Consider the following 24704-nt stretch of genomic DNA (forward strand, 5'->3'; position numbering starts at 1 on the left):
ATTTCCATAGCCTCAGCAATCTCCCTCAACTTCATACCCATAAAACCCCTCACTACAATCATAGTCTCCCATGTTTTAGTCACAATAATACCCATCTAAAGAAGACATGTTACCCTTAAATCACCTTTGTACCTACATAATGAACAAACAAGATTAGTAGTAAAAGCTCCTCACCAACACTCGTATACACCTACTTTTGTGATTCTCACAATTAGAGCGGCGAGTATTGAAAATTGCTTATACTCCGGTAGTTAATAGGATGTCAATTCTACTTGGAGGACGGAATGGATTCTTGTTTGATCCACTCAAGAAATGATGTTCAAACTTGGACTAAAGAAAATACTATTGCTTATAAAAGAGAAAGGCACACAATACAATGCTTAACATGAAAGAAAACATACTCAAAAACTAATCTACAATCTAGTAGGTATTTACTAGTTTTCTAATTAGTATGAGAACCAACAAAATGGAAACCAATTGAATAAAAAAATGAAATTAGAAATTCCAACGTTCTTGAGCTATTGATGATATGGCACTCGATTATTGGTCGATAGGCAAAAATATTGTTGAAGTTGAAAAATTTTGTTCTACAATTTCGGTTGTTCAAATTTCACAAAGATAGGGGGGAATTTATGTTTTGGTAGGTTAAAAAACAAGACTTTAAGTCTGTTTTTTTTTAAGAATTCAAACCTTGGCCAACTTTCACCTTTTTTGCAAGACAACCTTTTAGAGGTCTTGTCCCCCTTTCCTCTTTTGGCTTGTCTAGAAAAATGAACTTACTCTCTTTTGGTATGAAGACTTTTGGGAGGCATTTTTGTTCTTTTTCCTCTTTGGTAATGTCTTGAAAGTTGTTTCAAGACTAACAAGAACTCACACTCTCTTCTCTTTGAATTTGGATCAAACAATAACCTTTAACAAGACTTCTTTAACACAACACAAGAACTTCAACAACAACAACAAAACCTTCCACTCTTCCCGTAACAACTTGTAATTTTTTTTAGCTCAAGAACCTGGGTTAAACTCAAGTAGTGTTAGAGAGAAAGAAAACCAACACAAGAAACAACAAAGACAATCAAAACAACACCTAAATCTAGACACAAATTTGGACAAACAACAACAACACTTTGGCCAAGACACCAAACCCGTAGAATAACTTCTTTTTGTGATATTTTTGACCTTGGACACCTCTTATAATAATAGTAAACAAAGATATAACAATAGAACTCACAAAACACACAAGAATCACAAGAAAAATAGGCTTCAAATTTCGGCCTAAACACAAAAACGTGGACACATTACTATTTTTGAGTTTTTTCAGCTTTTCAACACCTATTTTATTTTTGAGTGAACAAACCCAAGATTGATCTCGTGGGAACGAAATCAATGATGACTTTGATACCAAATGATACAAGAACAACAGTGGAAACACAAAACACACCCCAAAATATTCCACTAATCTTAAGGATCCAAGGACCTTTTGGAGACCACTCTCTGATTCACTACAAAAACAACAAGAACGAGATAAAATGGTGTGATTCAACACCAGAACAGCCACCCAAACTAAGTTAAAAACACAAGATTAACCATAAGATAACAATAACATCAATGTTGGCAAACAACACCACAAAGACGAGAGTAGACAACAAGAACAAACAACAAGATTACAAAAAAGTAAAGGATACAAAAAGAGCCCACCACGATGCCAAAACAACCTACCAAGATGCCAAAATAGTCCAATTAATGTGAGAAGAACAAGTTAAACAAAGGGATACAAGATGAAAAACACAAAAACACACAGATTTGTAAAATAATGAAAGGATAGATAGTGAGACCAATATTATTACAGGATTAAGAACCAAGTGTATTTCAATACTAAACCTAATGAATGTAATAATAAAAAACACACTCTTATGGTGACTGCAAAGGAAATCAACTCACCTCAAGATCCGCCGTTTCCAAGCAAAGCTCAATATTGGCTTTTCCAAGCCCTATACTAAGGATAGCTTTTCCAATCCCTAACTAAGACTACACTAAGGTGGTCTACTCTCAAGAGGGAGGATTTTCAAGTGTTTCATACATTCATCTTTTAAAAACTAAAGAGAAAAACCCTAATAAGAGATTATATAGCCTAGCTTATTACATAGTATAATGGATCAAAATACCCTTAATGAAAGGAGAAGTCATGGGTTGTTTCTTGTGCAAACCCCAAAATACCCTTAATGAATGGTGCTTCTTCAATGCTCCAAAACCATGGGGTCACACTTCAAAACTTGTAGTCTCAAATTAACATCAAATATAAGCCCCCACATAATCTTCTACACACGGATTTGTTTAATGGCATGCTCAAAACGGGTCCTCCATGCATGTTCTCGTATCCTCAAGGTGACCAAGTCTTGAGCCTCTATGTGTTGGCCTCTAAAGATGCCATCAAAATATAAGATGGACATTTGTCCCATATCAATATCTCTCATATAAGGGAATCAAGACGAACGTAGTTATAATTACATAAGAAAGGAAAACATAAAATAAAACTATAACTTGTAAAACTTGAAGGAATTTTAAATATTTGGGATTCTAGAGAAGAGAATTAACATGATAACCTTTCCACTAATGTCAACAAGTGAAAATCAAGCTTAGGAAATCAATCAACCTCAGAATTTGACCCCGTCACATTTATCACGTTAGTATCAATCAATTTCTGAATTATGTTCTTCAAGTTGAAACCTGACTCAGTAGGATGCTATTTTATCCTAGAATGATAGGAACAAGTTTGATTAGGGAAATACCGCAAAGACGTAGTATCACAAGGTACAACAACAATAGGCTCGATGTAGTCCACTTTTTTTATTAGCTTATACAATTGAGCTTTGGGGCCACTAAGAGGACTGTATGTCTTGGTGGATTTTTCTGAAACTTATCTCAAGGCCTGGCAGATTGGTTGGATCATTAATTTATTGGTGGGTTTTAGTAAGAAACTTGAATGTAGTTTGATATTGGAGCAATGGATGTAAGTGGGTACTAAACAATTAATGGATGAAGTTTTGTGAAGGATTGGGGATAATAGGTTTAGACATGATTGGATGATGGAATGGTTTCTGGAGCTGGATACCATATCAATTGAGGTTGGGGTATCCTTTCTATTCTCGTATTTCTTATCAAGTTCTCTATCTTTTTCCTTAATTTACGATACTCAGCAATATCATAACCAACCATGCCAGAATAAAAGGTACAATGTTTTTTTGAATTGAAAAAAAGAATTAAAGGGAAATAAGAACCAACAAGCTTTGGTTGCAAAGTGGTTCATCCAAAAGTCATAGCTTGGTGTTTGCTTACGTCAGGCGTCGGAGGTTTTGATATATCGTATAGGATTGACTTTCCTTTATCCCTGAGCTATGACTCACTCAAACCAACCTTATCATGTCTTGGAGTTTCAACTATGAACTTCCTCTTTAGTTTTTTTTTATCAAATTTCCCAATAAAGTCACTCACCAAATTGTCCCAAGAGACCCACTTGCTAGTATCCTTCTCTGTGTACCACATCAATGCTAGACCCATAAGTGAACTGATAAAAAGCTTCATCTTAAGACCATTACTTTGCCTTATAACTGATAATTTGTCAAGATAATCCTTCAAATAGGAATGAGGATTTTTTGATCCATCATATAATGAAAGGTTCAAGTCCTTAACTCCATCCTTATTTTCTTCCCCCTGATTTGGATGACTTATTCATCTTGGGATATTGAGATGACCCTGCATTATGGCAAGAAATACGTCCTTCTTTTTCCTTATCCTTGCTTATATTTGTCAACCCATTACGTGTTGTTTGTGGTGCAGTTGAATACAGACTTGAAGATACGTGTTCCTCACAATTAGACATAGGTGAAGTCATCACTATGGGAGACTCCATAGTGTAGATGGAAATGCTAAAGTCTATCTCAAATAATGGCTCTAGAAAACTTGGTGGCATATCAACTGAACCTCGAAGATTAGTCATTATTCCCCTAATTCTCTCTATTTTTATTTCCATACTTCTTATGCTTGGCAAAAAATGAAGTAGCTCTATTTTGATGCAACCCTAAACTTCTATGCTCAGCTTCACTATTGATAAAGTCAATAAATATTACTTGACTGGACATTTCTGATGTTCAACTTTAGTGAACCTTAGAAGAAAGGTCATTTAGTTAGTGAAAAGGTACACACGAATAAATATTCTACTTATTCAAAAATAATGAGTTATGCTCATTCAGAGTGAATGAAAGTTATGAGACCTCTATGTAACTTAGAGGTTGTGAAAGCTAGAATACGACATGAATATGATAACACTAATGATCAATGATCATGGTAGAAATAATAGTATGTAAGCGTTGAAAGCTTTGAGAAAGGGAAGGTCCCAAGATGATGAGTTGCACGAAGAGATTATAAATAGGAGTAGAACCCTTATCAAAGCAAATATTAAAGTAAGAGATGATTCGTATATTAATAGATATTTTAGAATACAGAGTTAAGTTAGGGAGATAAATTGGAGAGTTTTGAATAGGCCCTAAGAATGTATTGTAGGGCCATACCGTAATAATAATATTAAGAGTAATGAACTCTAATGGTAAGGAATTGTAAGAGTAAGGAGTAACTACAGAATAAATCAAAACAAGAAGATAGGTAAGATATCAACATATACATAGAAATTCAACACATAGCAAATAATATTATGAATCCTATTGGGGTCGTGAACCCCTTTAACTTTGAATGAGATTAACATTCAATGCATCAAGGGTGAAAAGACATCCTAGGTTGAATGAGATTCAAATTCCTTAGTAAAATAAATATGCAATGATGATCTAATGAACACAAGTGGTTTCATGACTTGGTTCCCTCAAGTGGCCAACTCGAGAGAGGGAAAGCTTATGACTTTTGATGTACTTCTGATAGATCGATTCATGAGGCATTTCCCATGAGAGTGTTTTAGAAATGAATGTCCATGCAACCAGGAAATCATTCTTAAAAGAAAAGAAAAGAAGAAGAAAAGAAAAGAAGGTTCCAAGTGGAAGAAGATATGAGCGAAATGGAAATTATAAAAACAATAACATGTAGCACGTAATAAGAAATACAATAACATATTTAGTAATATAAAAATATAAATAAATACAAAAAATAAGATAAAATATGGCCAAGCAACAAAAAAAGGAAAAGGGATAGACATGGAGAGATATTTAAAAATACATAAAGGGAAAGGGAAAGGACTAACATGTAGAAAATAAATCAAGATACCAAAACAAACAATAATCATGAAAAAATATCCAAATAAAATTCAGAAAAATAATAGAATCCCACATAAAATCAAACTCGTAATGGTTGGAACTTAAGTATCTCTAGCAGAGTCATTATGCGGTCGCGCCCCATTTTTCTCGTAAAAGCAGAATTCGATATGACAATTCTTTTTGGGATGATTTAAAAGTAAAAAGTCCCGACCTAATGAATCAATGTGCGTTACGACACCATTCAAGGATAATTACAAAAATGTTAATTAGTCTACATCACAAGATATTGGGTAAGGGTTCAAATTACCTTGAAAGGAAGGTGTTAGGCACCTTTCGAGGTCGACAAATATGGTTCCCTGCTGAATTCATATTTATGTGGGGATTTTACATGCTAAACAAAGGTCACTTATTTTATAAACTTAATATCAACTAAGTGGTAAAGTAATGAATAAACAAAACATGTTATTTAATTATTTCTAATTATTAATTATCTAGCTGATAATAAAAATTATCTAGGTGATAATAAAAATAATACAAGAAATATGTAAATAAGATAAGGGAGGAGGAAAAATGGACACAATTTATATAGTGAAAAAGGGCACTTATATAATAAACCTAACTACGTCAAACAAATAAACATATAAAGTAAAGATAAGAGAAAAATAAATTTGCATGATTGGATTAAGGATTTATTATTTTTTATTTGGATCAACGCCTAACTTATTAATAGGTGACACTGTCATATGTCGTATAATTGAATTTTGCTTGAGTTACCTTCCATAATGTTTGAAGGTGTATCCACCCCACCTAGTTTGTTTATTAAGCCTCTAGGCATTCTAAAAATAACAAAAACACTAGCATTCCCTAAAGTTTCTACCCACCAGTAATGCCCCGAGTCTATACCCCAGATGTTACACGGTGCTTACGACCCCAAAGGACCACAAGCAAACCCATGACTGATATTTGTTGTGAGCACTAAAATATGATACTGTAATAAATATGAAAAATAGGCTGAAATACCATAACGTTCAAAATTTGTAAATACTGATAAAGTGTATCAACTGAAATAACAATTTGTAAAACTGATCACTGTCTGAAAACTAGTTTGAAAACTACTCTAACTGAAATTATCTGAAAGTGGAGTTGATGGAATAATCCCCCAACTAACTCCATCTATTGAAATACTGTGTCTACAGAAATAATGAAATGAAAGAATATCCTCGAATAATGAGAACTCTCTGCTAATTAACTGCTGTTGACTGAATTTAAATATATCTATGCGCGATCGGGAATCTAAGCATCCGAACCTATGATATGAGATATCATAGTGCAAAGAAAGAGTATGCATCAGTACGTGGAATGTACTGGTATGCTAGATGAGGTAAGGCTGAAAGCAAGGGTTCATATGCATGAACAATAACTGACCGTATGATATAGAGTAACTAAACATGAAAGTACATGGATAACTGATACTGTTGTAAATACTGAGTATGCACTAATATGCATATAAATAAATACTGTGACTAAGATTGTCTGAAGCTAAGTCCTAAATTTTGATACTGGGTAATTGATATCTAAAGTTACTGATAACTTATTTACTGATACTGATTGACTGTATCTGATAGTACTGATACTATAAAACTGAACTGAGTTATATTCTAAATATTGAAACTGAGACAGTAGGAGGTAATCATCTAACCAACATGCCCCAAATAAGATAAGATAACTGAGTTGGGGTCCAACCTATGACACCAGTTTAAGGGTGTCAGTATCGTGCCATGGATAAAAACACTGAAAAGTTACCCTCATCTGGTAGGTACTCTAATGAGAATAGTGGAACCTTCATCTGAGAGGTTAAATACCTCATCAACCCTCAACTGACGGTTTGATGTCTCAACCTATGCTGGTTACGTAGTTCTTGAATGCAAGGATTGCTTTTAAGGATCACACCCTCTACGAGCAGGTGAGCCCCTATCCTTGGGTTCCTTGGGTGCTGAATTCTACTCCCAATTGAAAGACACTAAACTGAGTATACTGAACTGGACTGGACTAAATACTGAGTTTACTGAGTTTTTCTGAGTTCTGAAACTAACTGAGTTCTGTAACTGACTGAGAGTACTATTGATCATGACATGACTGAGATTCTATAACTTACACTGGCTCTAGGCAAACAGCTAAATTGTTGAGTATTAAATATCCCAGGACTCGATAGCATAAAAAAAAGGCATAGCATAATCTTGAAATACATAACAATGCACATTTGTCCATAATTCATTCATAAAAACATTTTATCAAACACTTGTAATGCATTAACTTGTACCTAAATGGGGAATGTATGCTATCTTGTTATAATGACACTATTTCATTCACATAGGCATTTTATCAAACATATGGGGAGCCATAACTTAATCATTAAATCATAATCAGTTAGGGTTGACATGGCTCCAACAATCAACTTGCAAATTGAAGGGTTTATCATAAATATTATGTAAATCAACACATACTAGGATCAATTCATACTAGGATCAATTCTTGAAAATTGTAATTTAAATCATGGATTAAAATCCAACAATAACATGAACATGAATTTAATTCAATTTCAAGCATGTAATTCATAAATCAACAATCTTTTAGTTTTAAAAATGGATTCGTGGACTCTATGGGTGAAAGGAACCCATAGATAAACACCTAACATACCTTGGATTGTTAATTCTTGAAGGTTCTTGGAGAGACTCTTGATTTTTTTCTTGTTTCTTGAAGCTAGGTTTTAGCCCCTTTTAAGAGAGAATCACTTAATCTTTGAATAAAGTGAATAAATGATGAGATAATGGGTTATTTCAGGTTAAATTTCATGTTTAGACTGATTGTGGACGTGGAAAAAATACCCATTTACCCCTTAGAATGACTTAAAAATTTGTACTAAAAAACCCAATTTTGGGCCCTAGCGCGACACGCTGCTATCATGCCAAGCACTGGAAAATGACATTTGGGAATGTAGGGTATGGAACGACGTGGTCGAATTGCGTTGCAATACTAGATGGGACCTGGAAACTCCATGCGATGCGGTGCAATCGTGTTAGCTTACTAGAAATTGACAAATATGAAAATGAGCTTTGGTGCAACGTACCGGTATCGCGGTACCTCACTGGAAACTTACAATTGCCATTTTGGATTACTCCGCGATACGCTACTTTCCTGAATTATGGTGTTTAATGATTGAAACTTTAAATTGCCATAACTTTTTACCCGGTTATCAAATTTAGGCAAATTTTATATCATTGGAAAGCTGATTCAATATCCTACGTAATAAAAAGATTTAAACTAAAAAATAATAAGCATTTCAAAATTTTTATATTAGATAACTCATGAATTGAGAGTTAATCTTAAGCTAAGGAAATATGGGGTATTACAATATCTCCCTCTTGGGAACATTCGTCCTCAAACAAGACTGATTAAGCTGAGACACTGATAGACTGAGTTTATACACTGAACATGCATATATGATGCATGACTACATGACTGAAGCTACTGATAAGTTTTGTTTTCATACTGAACATGCATATCGGATGCATTAGTACATGACTTAACTAGTTCATAAATTCATGCCTGAATATGCAATAGTAATGGATACCAGGTTATAATTATAGCTGGACACGGAACTGAGTAAAGCTAAGGAAGACTGTTACCTTAAGCTGGATCTGAGGTTGTGGAGAAGAGGTGAGGATACTTGGTTCATAGATCTTCTTCTGTTTCCCAAGTAGCTCCTTCTATGTACTAATTCCACCAAAGGACTTTGACTAAGGGAATTTTTTTGTTCCTCAATCTACGAATCTGATGATGAGGATCTGGACTGGAACCTCTTCGAAAGAGAAATCATTCTGAATATTTACATCCTTTAAAGGAACTATGACTGTTGGGTCATCAATGCATTTCTTTAGCAAGGATACATAGAATACAGGATGCACTGAGGCTAGATCCGAATACAAATCAAGCTTATAAGCTACCTTTCCAAAATAACTAAGAATTCTGTAAGGATTGACGTATCGGGGATGATCTTTTCCTTATTGTTGAACCTCTTCACTCCCTTCATGAAAGAGATTTTCAAGAATATAGAATCACCTATCTCAACTCAAGATCATTTAATAGACACGCATGAACGGGAACATGAGGACAAAACTAAGCCAGAAATATGATACATGAACTAAATATCATGAACTAAACTAATTCCTTGAATACATGCCATGCTATGGGAATGGTCATACGGCTGAGAAAGGAATGAGAGAGTCAACTTATAAGTTATCACAACTCCAAATGAGTTCTTATTATGTAAAGAAAAATTAGAAGGTTTAGGACATGAAGGTTTAGGGGTTCTAGTGCTTTTCCTCCTTGGGATATTATGTTCCCCAAAGAATGCTTACTTGGCTGGTATTCTAAGAAAGCTGATATGATGCACGGGGCACCTACAAACTGATTCGTGACTGAATATCTGGTATCTAAAACTGAGGCATGACACATGAACTGGGTTGAATACACAACTACCTGGTTGCTCTATCTTGGAATGGTTACATTCATGAGACTTCAGATAGTACAACTAGATAAAAATATGGGAAAAATATACGAACTTGTCCATCTGACTACTAAACTGAATTACTGGCTGTACGGACTATCTCATGCTGAAAATTTATACTAAACTAGAGTGTTTCTTAACACTCTTTATATAAAGTTCTACTGACTTTAGGGAGTAAGGAAATTTTGGCATGGTTTGAATACGACTTCTGGGTAAAAAATCATGTCATGGCTATAATTCTATAATATGGGGTGAGGCCAATGAAATGTCATCTAAGACAGAGTTACTATGCCTCATGCACTGAAACTACTAGCTTGCCATCCTAGCCATATTTCTCAACTATTCCCTCAACTGTAATTTCTACTTCAACATCGTATTTTACTTGGCGCTACTGAAAACATGCACATGGGAATTAAACACGTATGTGTAAACATACTAACTTATTGATTAATTGTTTGAATGATAGTCAGATATTGGTTATGTAAGATTAAACTGTACTTAACCTGAATAACTAGACTAAAACTATAAAGTACTATGCATCTGAGGTAAGGGCCAACTGAGGAACATGAGGTAACTGAACATGAATTCATGGAAATGGTATTATCTAGGAATGAAAGACTAAGAGCATGACGTGATTCTGAAATACTGAGATACTGACAACTAAATAACTGAAAACTGTATGTGTTGGTCAAGCAAACCTTAAACTGGACTGAGTCTTGAACTGAACGCTGAACTGAGCATACTATAAAGAATGAGTACATGAGTCATGATCTGCATGACCTGATTTTGGAGTTTCTATTTTCATAGAACATGATTCAAAACAATAAGTGAATTGGAACTCTTTATAATAGGAACTATAAGCATAGATAATATTCAATAATGTGCACGAATTTGGGCTTGGATCGTAGAGCTAACATGTACTGTGTGAGTAGATATCGTGATAGCTGATGTGTAAAACTTTGCATTGAGGTAAGGACGGGTTGGGCATTAACCTCTCCCACTACTTTTCTACACATACTGGCATTACTACTAAAATCTAAAAGCCTCACTTGGTTACCTGTGCTCCATCTCCCCCTTAGATTAAAGCCGTTATTCTTAGACCGTGAGGCACTTAATAAACTCTAAATCAAACTAAAACCACTTTAATCTAGAGTAAGAGATATGACAATACTCGTAAACACTAAACTCATTCTGAAAGACTAATCCTGATGATGTAAGGTCCACTGCAAGTACTTCCTTCTGATACATGATTCTTAGCTTTCTATTGCCCCAAAAATCATCATATAGCAACCTCAACACTGACTAACTTAGAATTCTCAACTTCTCTTTCTACTAGTTCAATCTAGGGATTTAAACTTAGATTAACTGAAACTCAGGTACTACCCCTTCATTCAATGATTGGTCCATCAGTAAATTGAAATAGAATGACTCTGTTACTAAAATTAGATGAGGGGATTTTTTGAAATACTGTAACCGTGCAATTTTTGTATACTCATCTTGCTGGAATAAATTTATCTACTGAGGTATGCACTAAGAAAGGTCCAATCAAGATTTTCTAGTGTGACATAAAGATGACTGCTATGCTAGGAGTTAAAAAAGATAGAGAAGCTCCCGGATCTAATAAGGAATAAATATGTAAATGGAATATCTGTAATGTACCAGTGACCACATCACGAGAATTTTTCTGATCTTATCTGGACCGAAGTGCATAAAGCCTATTTGGATGTTGCCCATTGGTGGCAATGGAAGCTACACCCTGCTGATTCGGGCGACCTGGTTGGGCTGAAAAATTATTATACTGACCCTGAGAACCTACTTGAGGACAATCTCTAACTTGTGTCCTGGCTTGCCACATCCAAAACAAACATCACTGCCAACTCTATAGATACCCTTATGGTTTTTACCATATATATGGCAGAGAGAATTTGTTTGAGCAGTGCTGACACTACCCTATGACCTAGAGCCTAGCACTTTATCTTGGTTACCATTTTTGAATTTAGGTACTGGAGAACTGGCTGAGGATGGAGCTGTAACTAAAGATTTTGGATAAAACTGGGAACGGTTACCGCTCTCTGCCTTAGGCTGATTAAAATTGAAGATAGCTGTTCTAGCACTCTTGTTTTGCCCCTCTCTCTCTTTGATCTTAGCCTCTTCTATCTACTAAACATAGACCATGAGCTTAGATATGTCTATCTCCTTAATCAACATCGATGTTTTCACTCCTTAAGCATACTATCTGACACCCAAGATATGAACTTGCTCATTCTGGACCTACTGTCTGCTTCTATATGGGGATCATACTTGGTTAACTGAGTAAACTCAAGGGAATATTCTTTCACGCTCATACTACCTTGACTAAGGTTGATAAACTCTAATACCTTGGTTTCTCTCAGCTCTAAGGAAAAGAATCTCTCTAGGAAAGCAGAAGCAAACTCTTCCCATTCTATGGGCTCTGAATTTGTGCCCCTGTCTACCTTCCACTGCTTAAACCACGTATGAGCCACATCTTGTAGCTGATAGGTGGCTAACTCAGCATTCTCATCGGAACTTACTCCTATAATATATGTGACTTTCTGAACCTGATCAAAAAACTCTTGCGGATCCTCTTCTGGCTTAGATCTTGAGAATAGGGGAGGATTCATTCGTGTGAAGACCCGAATCTTGGATGCAACAGTATTGTCCACTTGATTGGCTAGAACAATAGTTAGTCATTAATTCTAAGATACTACGGATTTGGCTAGACTACTAAATGCAGCTCTAAATTCTGTATGGGAGACACGCTCATCCAGGGAATTTACTTGAATGGGCTGAGGTGCTGACTGGTTTCTAGTTCTCCTTTTGTTTGTATTTTTGGGAGGCATGTTCTTTAAATGAAAAGGAGAAAATAGATTATACCAAGATTTTAAATTGAGCTCATGCTCACTCTCATGACATGAATACTAAAAGAAGGGAAACTTTTCCTAAAACATCTCATAGCCTCCTGTCCATAAGTGTGACGCTCTACAAACCCATGTACAAGACTTTACTAGATACGGCTTTTAGACTTTCTAGGATGTTGTTAAACCTTAGGCTTTTATACCAAGCTTGTAATACCCCGATTCTATACCCCAGATGCTACACAGTGCTTATGGCCCTGAAGGATCATAAGTTAACCCATGGCTGATATCTGCTGTGAGCACTGAAACATAATACTGTAATAAATGCAAAAAAATAGGCTAAAATGCCATAAGGTTCAAAATTTTCAAATACTGCTAAAGTGTATCAACTAAAATAACAATCTGTAAAACTAAACACTGTCTGAAAAACCTCTAACTAAAATTTTCTAAAAGTGGAGTTGATGGGACAATCCCCCAACTAATTCCATTTACTGAAATACTGAGTCTACTAAAATAATGAAATAAAAAAATATCCTCAAATGCTAAGGAATCATCGCTAATATGCTGCTGCTGGATGAATCTGAATCTATCTATATGCGATCGGGAACCTAAGCATCTAAACCTATGATATGAGACATTATAGCACAAAAAAAGAATATGTGTTAGTATGTGGAATATACTGGTATGGTAGATGAGGTAAGGCTGAATATAAGGGTTCATATGCATAAACAATAACTAACCATATGATATAGAGTAACTAAATATGAGAGTACATGGATAACTGATACTGCTACAAATACTGAGTATGCACTAATGTGCATATAAATAAATAATGTGACTAAGATTGTCTGAAGCTAAGTCCTAAATTCTGATACTGAGTAAATGATATCTGAAGTTACTAATAACTATTACTGGTTGACTATATCTGACAGTCCTGATTCTGTAGAACTGAACTAAGTTCTATTCTGAAGATTAAAACTTAGACTATGAGAGGTAATCATCTAGCTGACATGCCCCGAATAAGATAAGATGACTGAGTTGGGGTCTAACTTGTGACCCTAGTTGGAAGGGTGTCAGTACTGTGCCACGAGTAAAGATACTGAAGAGTTACCCTTATCTAGTAGGTACTCTAATTAGTACGGTGGAACCTTCATCTGACAGGTTAAAACACCCTATTAACCCTCAACTGGCATGTTTGATGTCTCAACATACGCTTTCTACGTAGTTCTAGAAAGCAAGGATTGATTCTAAGGATGACACCCTCTACTGGCATATGTGCCCCCATACTTGGGTTCACTAAGTTCTGAATCCTACTCCCAACTGAAAGACACTGAACTGAGTATACTGAATTGGATTGGACTGAATACTGAGTTCACTGAGTTTTCCTAAGTTCTGTAACCGACTGAGTTCTGTAACTGACTGAGAGTACTACTGATCGTGACATGAATTAGATTCTGTAGCTGACACTAGCTCTAGGTAAATAGCTAAATTATCGGGTATTAAATACCCCAGGAATCGATAGCATAAAAGAAAGGCATAGCATAATCTTGAAATACATAACAATGTACACTTGTTCATAATTCACTCATAAAGACATTTTATCAAACACTTTAATGCATTAACTTTTACATGCATGGGGAATACATGCTATTACGTTATAATTGCACTATTTCATTCACATAAGCATTTTATTAAACACATGGGGAGGCATAACTGAATCATTAAATCATAAAAACTTACGTTTGACATGGTTTCAACAATCAACTTGCAAATCGAAGGGTTTATCAAGAATATCATATAAATCAACACATACTAGGATCAATTCTTGGAACTTGTAATTTAAACCATGGATTAAAATCCAACAATAACATGAACATAATTTCAATTCAATTTCAAGAATGTAATTCATAAATCAACAATCCTGTAGTTTTAAAAATTTATTCGTGCACTCTATGGGTGAAAGAACCCATAGATGAACACCTAACATACCTTGGATTGTTAATTCTTGAAGGTTCTAGGAGAGGCTCTTGATTTTTGCTCTTGTTTCTTGAAGCTAGAGTTTAGCCTCTTTTTAGAGATGATGACTTAATCTTTGAATCAAGTGAATAAATGATGAGATAATGAATTATTTAGGGGTAAAGTTTGTGTTTAGACTAATTAGGGTCGTGAAAAAAAATACACATTTACCCCTGAGAATGACTTAAAAATTCATACTAAAAAACTCAATTTTAGGCCCTAGCGCGACGCATAGCTATCGCGCCAAGCCACTGAAAAATAACAACTGGGAATGTGGATGGTGGCACGACAAGGTGGAATCGTGTTGCAATACTAGATGGGACCTGGAAACTCGGCGCGATGCAGTACAATCGCATTGGCTCACTGCAAATTGACAAATGTGAAAATAAGCTTTGGTGCAACGCGCGGCTATCACGGTTCCTCACTGGAAACTGAAAATTGCCATTTTGGCTTACTTCGCGATGCACTACTGGCCTGAATTATGGTGTTTAACGACTGAAATTTAAAATAGCCATAACTTATTACCTGATTATCGAATTTAGGCAACTTTATATCGTTGGAAAGATGATTCAATTTCCTACACAATGGCAGGCTGTAAACTAAAAAATAATGAGCATTTAAAAATTTTTATATTGGATAACTCATGAAGTGAGAGTTAATCTTAAGCTAAGGAAATACAGTGTATTACATCGTCCCATTCTAATGTCCAAGAGGCATTGAACTTTCTACTTTGAATTTAGGATCTAGACAAAGTAACTAGGCTTCCTAATTAGACTCAAAGCGCATCAAGCAATAAGGACAACATTTAGCGCATAATTGTCTCTAACAAAATCTCTTCATTAGTTAAGAGTTAGTTAAGCATGTGATTAACTAAACAACTAATTACACATTTTAGAACCTAAAAGCATGATATCTAAAAATGTCAAACAACTAATTAATATATTAAAAATTAATCATTTAAATTTTATAGGCATGATACTAAGTGATAAATAGTTGTTAATTGATGAAAGATAATTGTCAAATCATTTCAAAACAATATTTTGTAAATTTATTAAGTTAAACGGCAAGTCGAAAGTCAAGAAAACATGTTAGGAAATGATAATAGCTAATTCTATCATGCAAGAGATAATTAAACATGTTGCAAATTAGTAAAAGTTCTAGGGAGTAATTTTATCGTGCTAGAAAACATATTCAAACACTAAAAATAATTAACATGCTGGAGATTGCAGTTCTGATTAGGAACATTCTAAACATTAGTTTAGTATGCTGAAAATTTATTTCAATATGCTGAAAATTCATTTTATGTGTTGGAAATTCATTTTTTGTATGTTGAAAATTAATTTAATATGCTGAAAAGTGATTTAATATGTTGAAAATTAAAATTTTAAATGCTGAAAAAGTAATTTATTATGCTGGATTAATATTTTAAAAGTAGAAAATTTATAAACATACTAAAAATTAATAAAAACACGCAGAAATAATTTAAAGTGCTGGAAACAAATCAAATGTGCTAAAAAAATTAGTTAAACACGTTATAAGTTAAAGTTTGACATGCTCGAAGTTGATTTTAAATTTGTAAAGTTATTTATCAACCTAAAACATGCTTTCCAAGAGACAGGCAGATCAATTAATAAATCACAAATTATGTTTGCCTAAGTGATTCACATAATCATGTAAAACACATACCCCCCAAGAAATCCCCATATTTTCATTATACATAAACTATTCATTACAAAACAAGTGAATGAAATGAAAAACTAGTAAATAACTAAAAACTAATTGACAAGCCCTTTACTATCCTTTCCCACCCTGGGAAACTCTTCTTCACCTCCAACCTGTGAACATAAAGAAAGAAACAAAGCACACTATGAATTCAAAATATACTTTTGGTGACACATAACCAACCCTGGGCGTTGTCGAGATCCTAAGGATCTCAGGGATCCCAGGCAAGCTCATGCCAAAGGGGTTATACGATGTACCAAGGTTATTTTAGATTCATATACAACAAATAGAGAAAGGAAATATGTCATACCAACAAAATCAAATAGTTCAAACACCTCATAGATTACGAAAATACGCTAAGAGAGTAGGAAGATATGGAATCAAACATTTAAAGTATGCAAATAAAAACTAGATCTTAATCAAACATAACTAATAAAAAGGGGAAAAATTCACAAATAGCATATTTAAGACCTAAATTATGAGATTCATAGCAACACTTTCATAATTACATAATATAGCAACTTGTATTTTGTATTTTAACAAATTGTTGCTATAAAAATCTAAATAGTTTTACTGCCCTTAATTAACTAAAATCAGTTGCAGTAATTATGGTAAAATTACCTTAAATTAATGTACAGATTCCTTTCCCATAAAAAACTTATAAATCATGTGATTTCCATTATTTATTAGAAACAACAATCAAATTAAAATTTCAGTTTCAAAAAATGTGTTTAGGCATGTAATACTCCGTACTTTTTTCTAGCTTGACATCATCTCAAGAATGTTAGAAATTTACTTTGAAAGATGAATCCATTTTTATGCATGTGGTTCACTTTTTATCATGTGGAAAATTAAATTAGCTTTCCAACGATACCAATTTCGTCCAAATCCAGTATCAAAGTTAAACGTTATGGATGTTGTACTTAAAGCTGTCAAAATCGCCCAGGTCAAAAGCTATATTGACGGACCGTCGACTTAGTGATGGACCGTCGCCTTGACTGTCGTAGCCAAGACAGTGAGGAAACCTTCTAGATAAGGTATGACGGATAGGTTGATGGACTATCGAGCTTGCGACGGATCGTCGCCCAAGCCATCGCTACTTAGGTAGTGAGTCCCTATCCTGGTCCACCTACAACAGTCGAAATGATAAACCGTCGAGCTAGTGATGGACCATCGCACGAGCCATCGCACATCCTGTTTAGTTATTTTAAAGCATTTTTAAAAGGGTATTTGGGTCTTTTCCACCCCTAATTACACCCGACCATAGCTCATAAGTTCATTATTCTTCTACAAAAACAAAATAGAATTTCTCTCAAGGATCAATCCCCAAGAACAAGAAACCCTAGGTACTTAATTCCAAGCTAAGAATTTAAGTTTTCCTCCAGAGATCTTCAAGAAATCAGTCACCCAGGTATGCATAGTGTTCATTCATGGACTCCTTTTGTCCATGAAGCCCAAGAATCTCTTTTAAATGTTCAAGTGTATGAATTTTTATGAATTTCATGTTGGGTTTGTTTTTGTTCATGTTGATAATAACCAATTGAATTCTATTCTATGTTTAGTGATAAATCGTAAGTGAAATTGATTATTATAGGTGTAGTTTCATGTGAATCCATGATAAAACCCTTGAATGGTGAAATTAGAGTTGAATCATGATATTTACTTGCTGTGTGATGTTTTCTACATATACCATGCTTACCATGTATTTGATTAAATGCCTATGTGAAGAAAAAGTGCCCTATTAGTATGATAGTATGAAATCCCCATTTATGTACAAGTTTATGCATATCAATTATTTAATGAAATGACTTAATAAATGAATTAGGAAATGTGATGTTGGTCATGTATTCAAGAAAGTCATGTTTTGTCAGTTTCTTTCCATTGAGTCTTGGGGCTACTTGTACTCGACAATTTAGCTGTATGCCTAGAGCCTATTCATGTTCTCAAGATACTCTCAGTCAAGCCATTTTCAGTAGAATTCAGTCAGTCTCATGGCTTAGGAAAACTCAGTAACTTCAGTAAATCTCAGTCAGTTATCAGACCTCAGTAATATTCCATCAGTCAACGGAACTCAGTTAAATAATTCCAGTCAGTTCAGTTAGTCATGTTCAGTATCTATTTATATAGAATTAGAAATTAGCACCGAGTGAACCCAAGGATGGGAACTCACCTGTTATATGAGGTTGTGATTCTTAAAAGCAATCCCTGCATTATAGAATTATGTAGCCAATATAGGTTAAGAAATCATAGCCTACTAAAAGAGGGTAGATGAGGTGGCTTAACCTATCATATAAGGGTTCTCACCGTTCTCACTAGAGTTACATGTTATATGAGGGTCACTCACAAATTATCCTTACCAGTGATGCGGTATTGACACCCTTCCAATCAAGGCACATATTGGACCCTAATTCAGCTATAATGCATCATTTGGGGCATGTCGGTTAGATAAATACTTCCATCATTTTTTATATCAATATCAGTAAAAGAACTTAGATAGTTCTTCAGGTTTAGGACTATCAAATACAGTCAACTCAGAACAGTTCAGAGCTCAGCTTATTCTATCAGATTCAGGACTGTTACATACAATCACTCATGTTATTAGTTAGATCAATTATCAGAACTCAGTCATTAGTCATGTTACTTATTAGTAAATTCATGTTATCACGATCTCAGATATAGTTACTGTGTATTCATGCATGTTCTCATGTTCATATAGTCAGTTACCTAGTATTGTTTATGCATATGAACCCCATGCATTCAGCCTACCTCACATGCATACCAGTACATTCAAAGTACTGAATCATTTACGCTATGGTGTCTTATACCATAGTTTTGGAAGCATGGCCTCCAAAGCATCAGTAGTATTCCAGTCACAACAGTTAGAGTTAGCAATGTGTCCCCATATTTTGAGGACATGATCATTATTTTATTATTGTATTAATTAATTTATTAGTTGGAGTTAGTTTAGACATTCCATCAACTCCTTATCCAGACAGTTTAGTTAGTTAAACGCTTTTCAAACTACCATGTTCAATTAGTTATTTTACTTTTTTGGGTATATTATACCTCATCCATATGCTATGATTTATCTGTATAGTTTTGAACCTTGTGGCCTTCCAGTTTATGTTTCCACATTACATAGTATATTATGCAGTATACGAGTATAGATATAAGTCATGGGTTAGCCTATGGTCCTTTGGGTTCATAAGCATTATGTAGCATTTTGGGTACCAGATTTGGGGCGTTACAAACTTTGTATCAAAGCCTAAGGTTCAATAGAGTCCTAAAAAATCTAAAACCTGCATCTAGTATAGTTTTGTACATGGGTGTGTTGCGTGCCACATTTATGTGTAGGTGGCTATAATATGATTTAGAACAGTTTCCCTTCTTTTAGTATTCATGTCAAGCCAGTGACCATAATCTCAAGTCAATCTTTCAGTCTAATCTATTTCTTCCTTTCTTCTACAGAACATGCCTCCAAAAAGAAGAAATAGAAATTAGTTAGCCTCTCAGCCTGAAGTAGCTTTAGGTGAACATGTTTCTCATGTAGAGTTCAGAGTTGTATTCACTACTCTTGATCAGTCAGTTTCCGCTCAGAATAAATGACTAGCTATTGTTTTGGGTAATCCAATGGCCAATTCAGATGCAACCAAGATTTGGGACTTCACTCGAATGAATCCTCCATCCTTTCTTGGGTCTAAGTCAGATGAGGACCCTCAAAAATTCATCGATCAAGTTCAGAAGGTTAAAGAAATCATAGGGGTTAATTCTAGTAAGAGTGCTGAGCTAGCTGTATATCACTTACAGGACTTTGCTTACATTGGTACAAGCAATGGAAGTTAGAAAGGCCAGATGATGTAGGGCCTATTGAGTGGGAGGAGTTTGTCACCGTATTCTTAGATAAATTCTTTCCCAAAGAGCTGAGAGTGGATAAGGTGTTAGAATTTATCAACCTTAGGCATGGAAATATGATGGCTAAAGAGTATTCTCTTAAGTTTACTCAATTATCCAGATATGCCCCTTATGTGGTTGCAGACAACAGGGCTAAGATGAGTAAGTTTGTTTCTAGGGTGAATGACAGTGTGGTCAATGAGTGTAGATCTATGATGTTGAATAGTGACATAAATTTAGCTAGACTTATGACTCATGCTCAGCAGATAGAAGATCAAAACATTAAGATGAGAGAGAAGCAAAATAAGAGTGCAAGGAAAATTAGTTTTAACTTTGCTCAGCCCAAATTAGAAGGAGGAAACTATTCTCAGTTTCGTCCTAAGTCATTAGTTCTAGCTTATTCTTTAGCTAGTGCTCCAGCTCCTAAGTTCAGGGATGGTAAAAAAGATAGAGCACCAGGCTCTAAGTCTTAGGGCAGTGTTAGAAGTTCTCGCACCTATCCTCTTTGCCAGACTTGTGGCAAGAACCATTAGGTTATATAAGGAGATGGTAGTAGTATTTGTTTTGGGTGTGGCAAGACAGGCCACAGAGTCAGAGACTATCCTCAGCCAGGTTCTCAAGTCAGTAGAACCATTCCTCAGCTCAGTTCAGTTACCCAAACAAGCAGGGTGCCATCTCCAGCGATACTAGTGGGCAACACCCAATTAGACTCTATGCTCTTCAATCCAAATAAGATCAAAAAAATTCTCCTGATATGGTCACTGGTACGTTATAGATCTTTCATGTGCATGTTTACGCTTTGCTAGATCTAGGATCTTCTTTGTCTTTTGTTACTCCCTATATAACAGGCGATTTTGGAATCAGTCCTGAAATTCTAGCAGAGCCCTTTTCAGTCTCTACCCCAGTGGGTAAAATCATCATTGCCATGCTGGTATACAGGAACTGCTAGGTTATGATATTTCAAAAATTCACTTCAACAGACTTAGTCAAATTAGAGATGACTGGTTTTGATATCATTCTCTACATGGATTGGATTCATTCCTTCTATGCCACAGTTGACTGCAGAAATAGAATAGTCCAGTTCCAGCTTCTGAATAAACCTATCCTTGAGTGGAAGGGTAGTACTTCAGATTTCAGAGGTAAGCTTGTTTCTTACCTTCGGGCAAGGAAAATAATATCTAAGGGATGTGCCTATCATCTTGTTCAAGTTAAGAGCACTAGTTTTGAAACTCTCAGTCTTGAATTAGTCCCAGTAGTAAGTGAATATTCAGATGTCTTTCCTGAAGATCTTCCAGGAATTCCTCCCAAAAGGGAATTAGACTTCAGCATTGATCTTCTTCCAAATATTCAGCCTATATCTATTCCGCCATACAGAATGACACCTGTAGAACCTAGAGAATTAAAAGACCTGTTGAATATCTCTTAGATAAGGGATTCATCATACCTAGTGTGTCCCCGTGGGTCACACCAGTCTTATACATGCGAAAGAAAGACGGTTCTCTCAGGATGTATATTGATTACCATTAGCTTAATAAAGTCATGGTCAAGAACAGGTATCCTCTACCTAGAATTGATGACTTGTTTGACCAACTTTAGGGTGCCAGCTATTTCTCTAAGAAAGACCTCAGATCAGGCTACCATCAACTCAAAGTTGGAGAATATGACATTCCGAAAGCAACCTTTCGTACTCTGTATGGTCACTTCAAATTCCTAGTCATGTCCTTTGGTCTTACTAATCCCCCAGTATCTTTAATGGACTTTATGAATCGTGTGTTCAAGCAATATTTGGAAATATTCATCAAAGTCTTCATAGATGATATTCTGGTCTATTCCAGCAGTGAGCGTGATCATGCAGACCATATCAGAATCATACTTTAGACTCTCAGAGATCATTAGCTGTTTGCCAAATTTAGTAAGTACGAGTTTTGGCTAAGGTCAGTAGTATTCCTTGGTCATATCATTTCTAATAATGGCATTAGAGTAGATCCTCAAAAAATTAAAGCAGTAAGAAGCTATCCTCACCCTGTCTCTCCATCTTACATCTAGAAATTCTTAGGTTTGACTAGCTATTACAGATGATTTATTGAGGGATTTTCTTATATTGCATCCCCTATGTCCAGATTGACTCAGAATAAAGTCAAGTTTCAGTGGTCAGATCCTTGCGAGAAGAATTTTCAGGAGTTAAAGACTTGACTCACCTCATCTCTAGTCCTAGCTCTTCTAGAGGGTTCAGACGGGTTCATAGTGTATTTTGATTCATCCAGAGTAGGTTTGGGTTGTGCCCTCATGCAGAATAGTAAGGTCGTAGCCTACGCCTCCAGACATCTTAAACCTCATGAGAAGAATTATCCTACTCATGATCTTGAGTTAATAGCCATAGTATTTGCCTTGAAGATTTGGGGCACTATTTATACGATGTTCATATAGATATGCTCACAGATCATAAGAGCCTTTAGTATGTTTTTTCCCAAAAAGATCTCAATCTTCGTCAGAGAAAATGGTTAGAGCTCTTGAAAGATTATGACATGAGTATCTTTTATCATCCAGGAAAGGCCAATATTATGGCCGATGCTCTCAGTAGATTATCCATGGGAGTGTTACTCATGTTGAGGACAGTAAGCAGAAGTTATTTAGGAAATTCATCAGCTTACCAGACTGGGCATTTGCTTAGTCGATACAGAAGAGAGTAACATAAGGGTTCATAGTAGTTCAGAATCATCTCTAGTTTCCAAGGTGAAAGAAAAGCAAGGTAGAGACCCCAGATTAGTCAAGTTGAAAAAGTCAGTCTAGGATCAGAAAATAGAGATTTTCTCCCAAGGGGGAGATGGTGTTTTGCATTGTCAAGGTCATATCTGTGTTCCAGGTGTAGATGACTTAAGGCAATGAATTCTTCCAAAAGAGCATGGTGCGCACTACTCTATTCATCTAGGGGCCATGAATATGTACCGCGACTTGTGGGAAATCTATTGGTGGAGTGGGATGAAGAGACATATTGTAGAGTTTGTGGGTAAGTGCTCCATATGTCAGCAGGTTAAGATAGAGCATCAGAAGCCTAGTGGGTCTATGCAGGAGTTTAGTATTCCTACTTTGAAGTGGGAAGTTGTGAACATAGACTTCGTGATGGGTTTGCCTCGTACCCATTATAAGCATGATTTAGTTTGGGTCATTGTAGACAGGATAACCAAATCAGCTTATTTTCTTCCAGTCTATACCTCTTATTCAACCAAGGATTACGCTAAACTCTACATCAGAGAATTGGTCAGATTGCACGGTGTTCCTCCATCTATTATTTCAGACTGTGGTACTCAGTTCACCTCTCATTTCTGAAAAGCATTCCAAAAGGGTTTTGGTGCCCAAATTTATCTCAGTACAGCCTTCCATTCTCAGCTATATGGTCAAGCAAAAAATACCATTCAGACCCTAGAAGGTATGCTAAGGGCATACACAATAGATTTCAAGGATAGTTGGGATGACCACTTACCTTTGATTGAGTTTTCATACAATAATAACTATTATTCCAGTATTTAGATGGCTCTATTCAAAGCTTTCTATGGTAGGAGATATAGATCTCCAGTCGATTGGTTCAAAGATAGTGAGGCCTCAATTATAGGACCTGACTTGGTATTGGATGCCTTAGAGAAAGTCCAGTTGATCAGAGAAAGACTCCAGGCTGCTCAGAGCCAAAAGAAGTCTTACACAGATATCCGTAGAAAAGATCTTGAGTTCAAGATTGGTGACTATGTTTATGTAAAGATCTCTCCCATGAAGGGAGTGAAGAGATTTGGCAAGAAAGGAAATCTCAGTCCCTGATATATTTGTCCCATTAAAATTCTTAGTCGCCTTGGCAAGGTAGCCTATGAGCTCGAGTTACGTTTAGATCTAGCCTCAGTTTATGCAGTCTTCCATGTCACTTTACTCATGAAGTGCATAGGTGATCCAACAGTTGTAGTCCTTATTCAGAGCATAGATGTTTAGAACAGCCTCTCTTATGAAGATATTCCAGTCAAAATCCTAGACTATTAGACTCGTAGACTGAGGAACAAAGAAGTCCCTCTAGTAAAAGTTCTTAGGCAAAATCAGTCCATCGAAGGAGATACTTGGGAAATAGAAGCAGAAATTCATACCAAGTATCCTTACCTCTTCCTCGCCAACTCAAATCAAGCTCAAGGTAATAGTTCTCCTCAAGCTTTTTAGTTTTTTGTTCAGATTTCAGTTACAAGCTTGGAATCCCATTCATGATCAGAATCCCAGTATAAATTAGGTATCAGATACCATTATATATTCAGTCATGTATTCATGTATCAGTTTAGTTATATAATTTTGTATTAGATATGCATTCTCATTGTGAGAAACTAAGTTCATCAGAACACTCAGTCA

Source organism: Capsicum annuum, chromosome 10 (assembly GCF_002878395.1).
Source record: "Capsicum annuum cultivar UCD-10X-F1 chromosome 10, UCD10Xv1.1, whole genome shotgun sequence".
In the NCBI taxonomy this organism is placed as follows: Eukaryota; Viridiplantae; Streptophyta; class Magnoliopsida; order Solanales; family Solanaceae; genus Capsicum; species Capsicum annuum.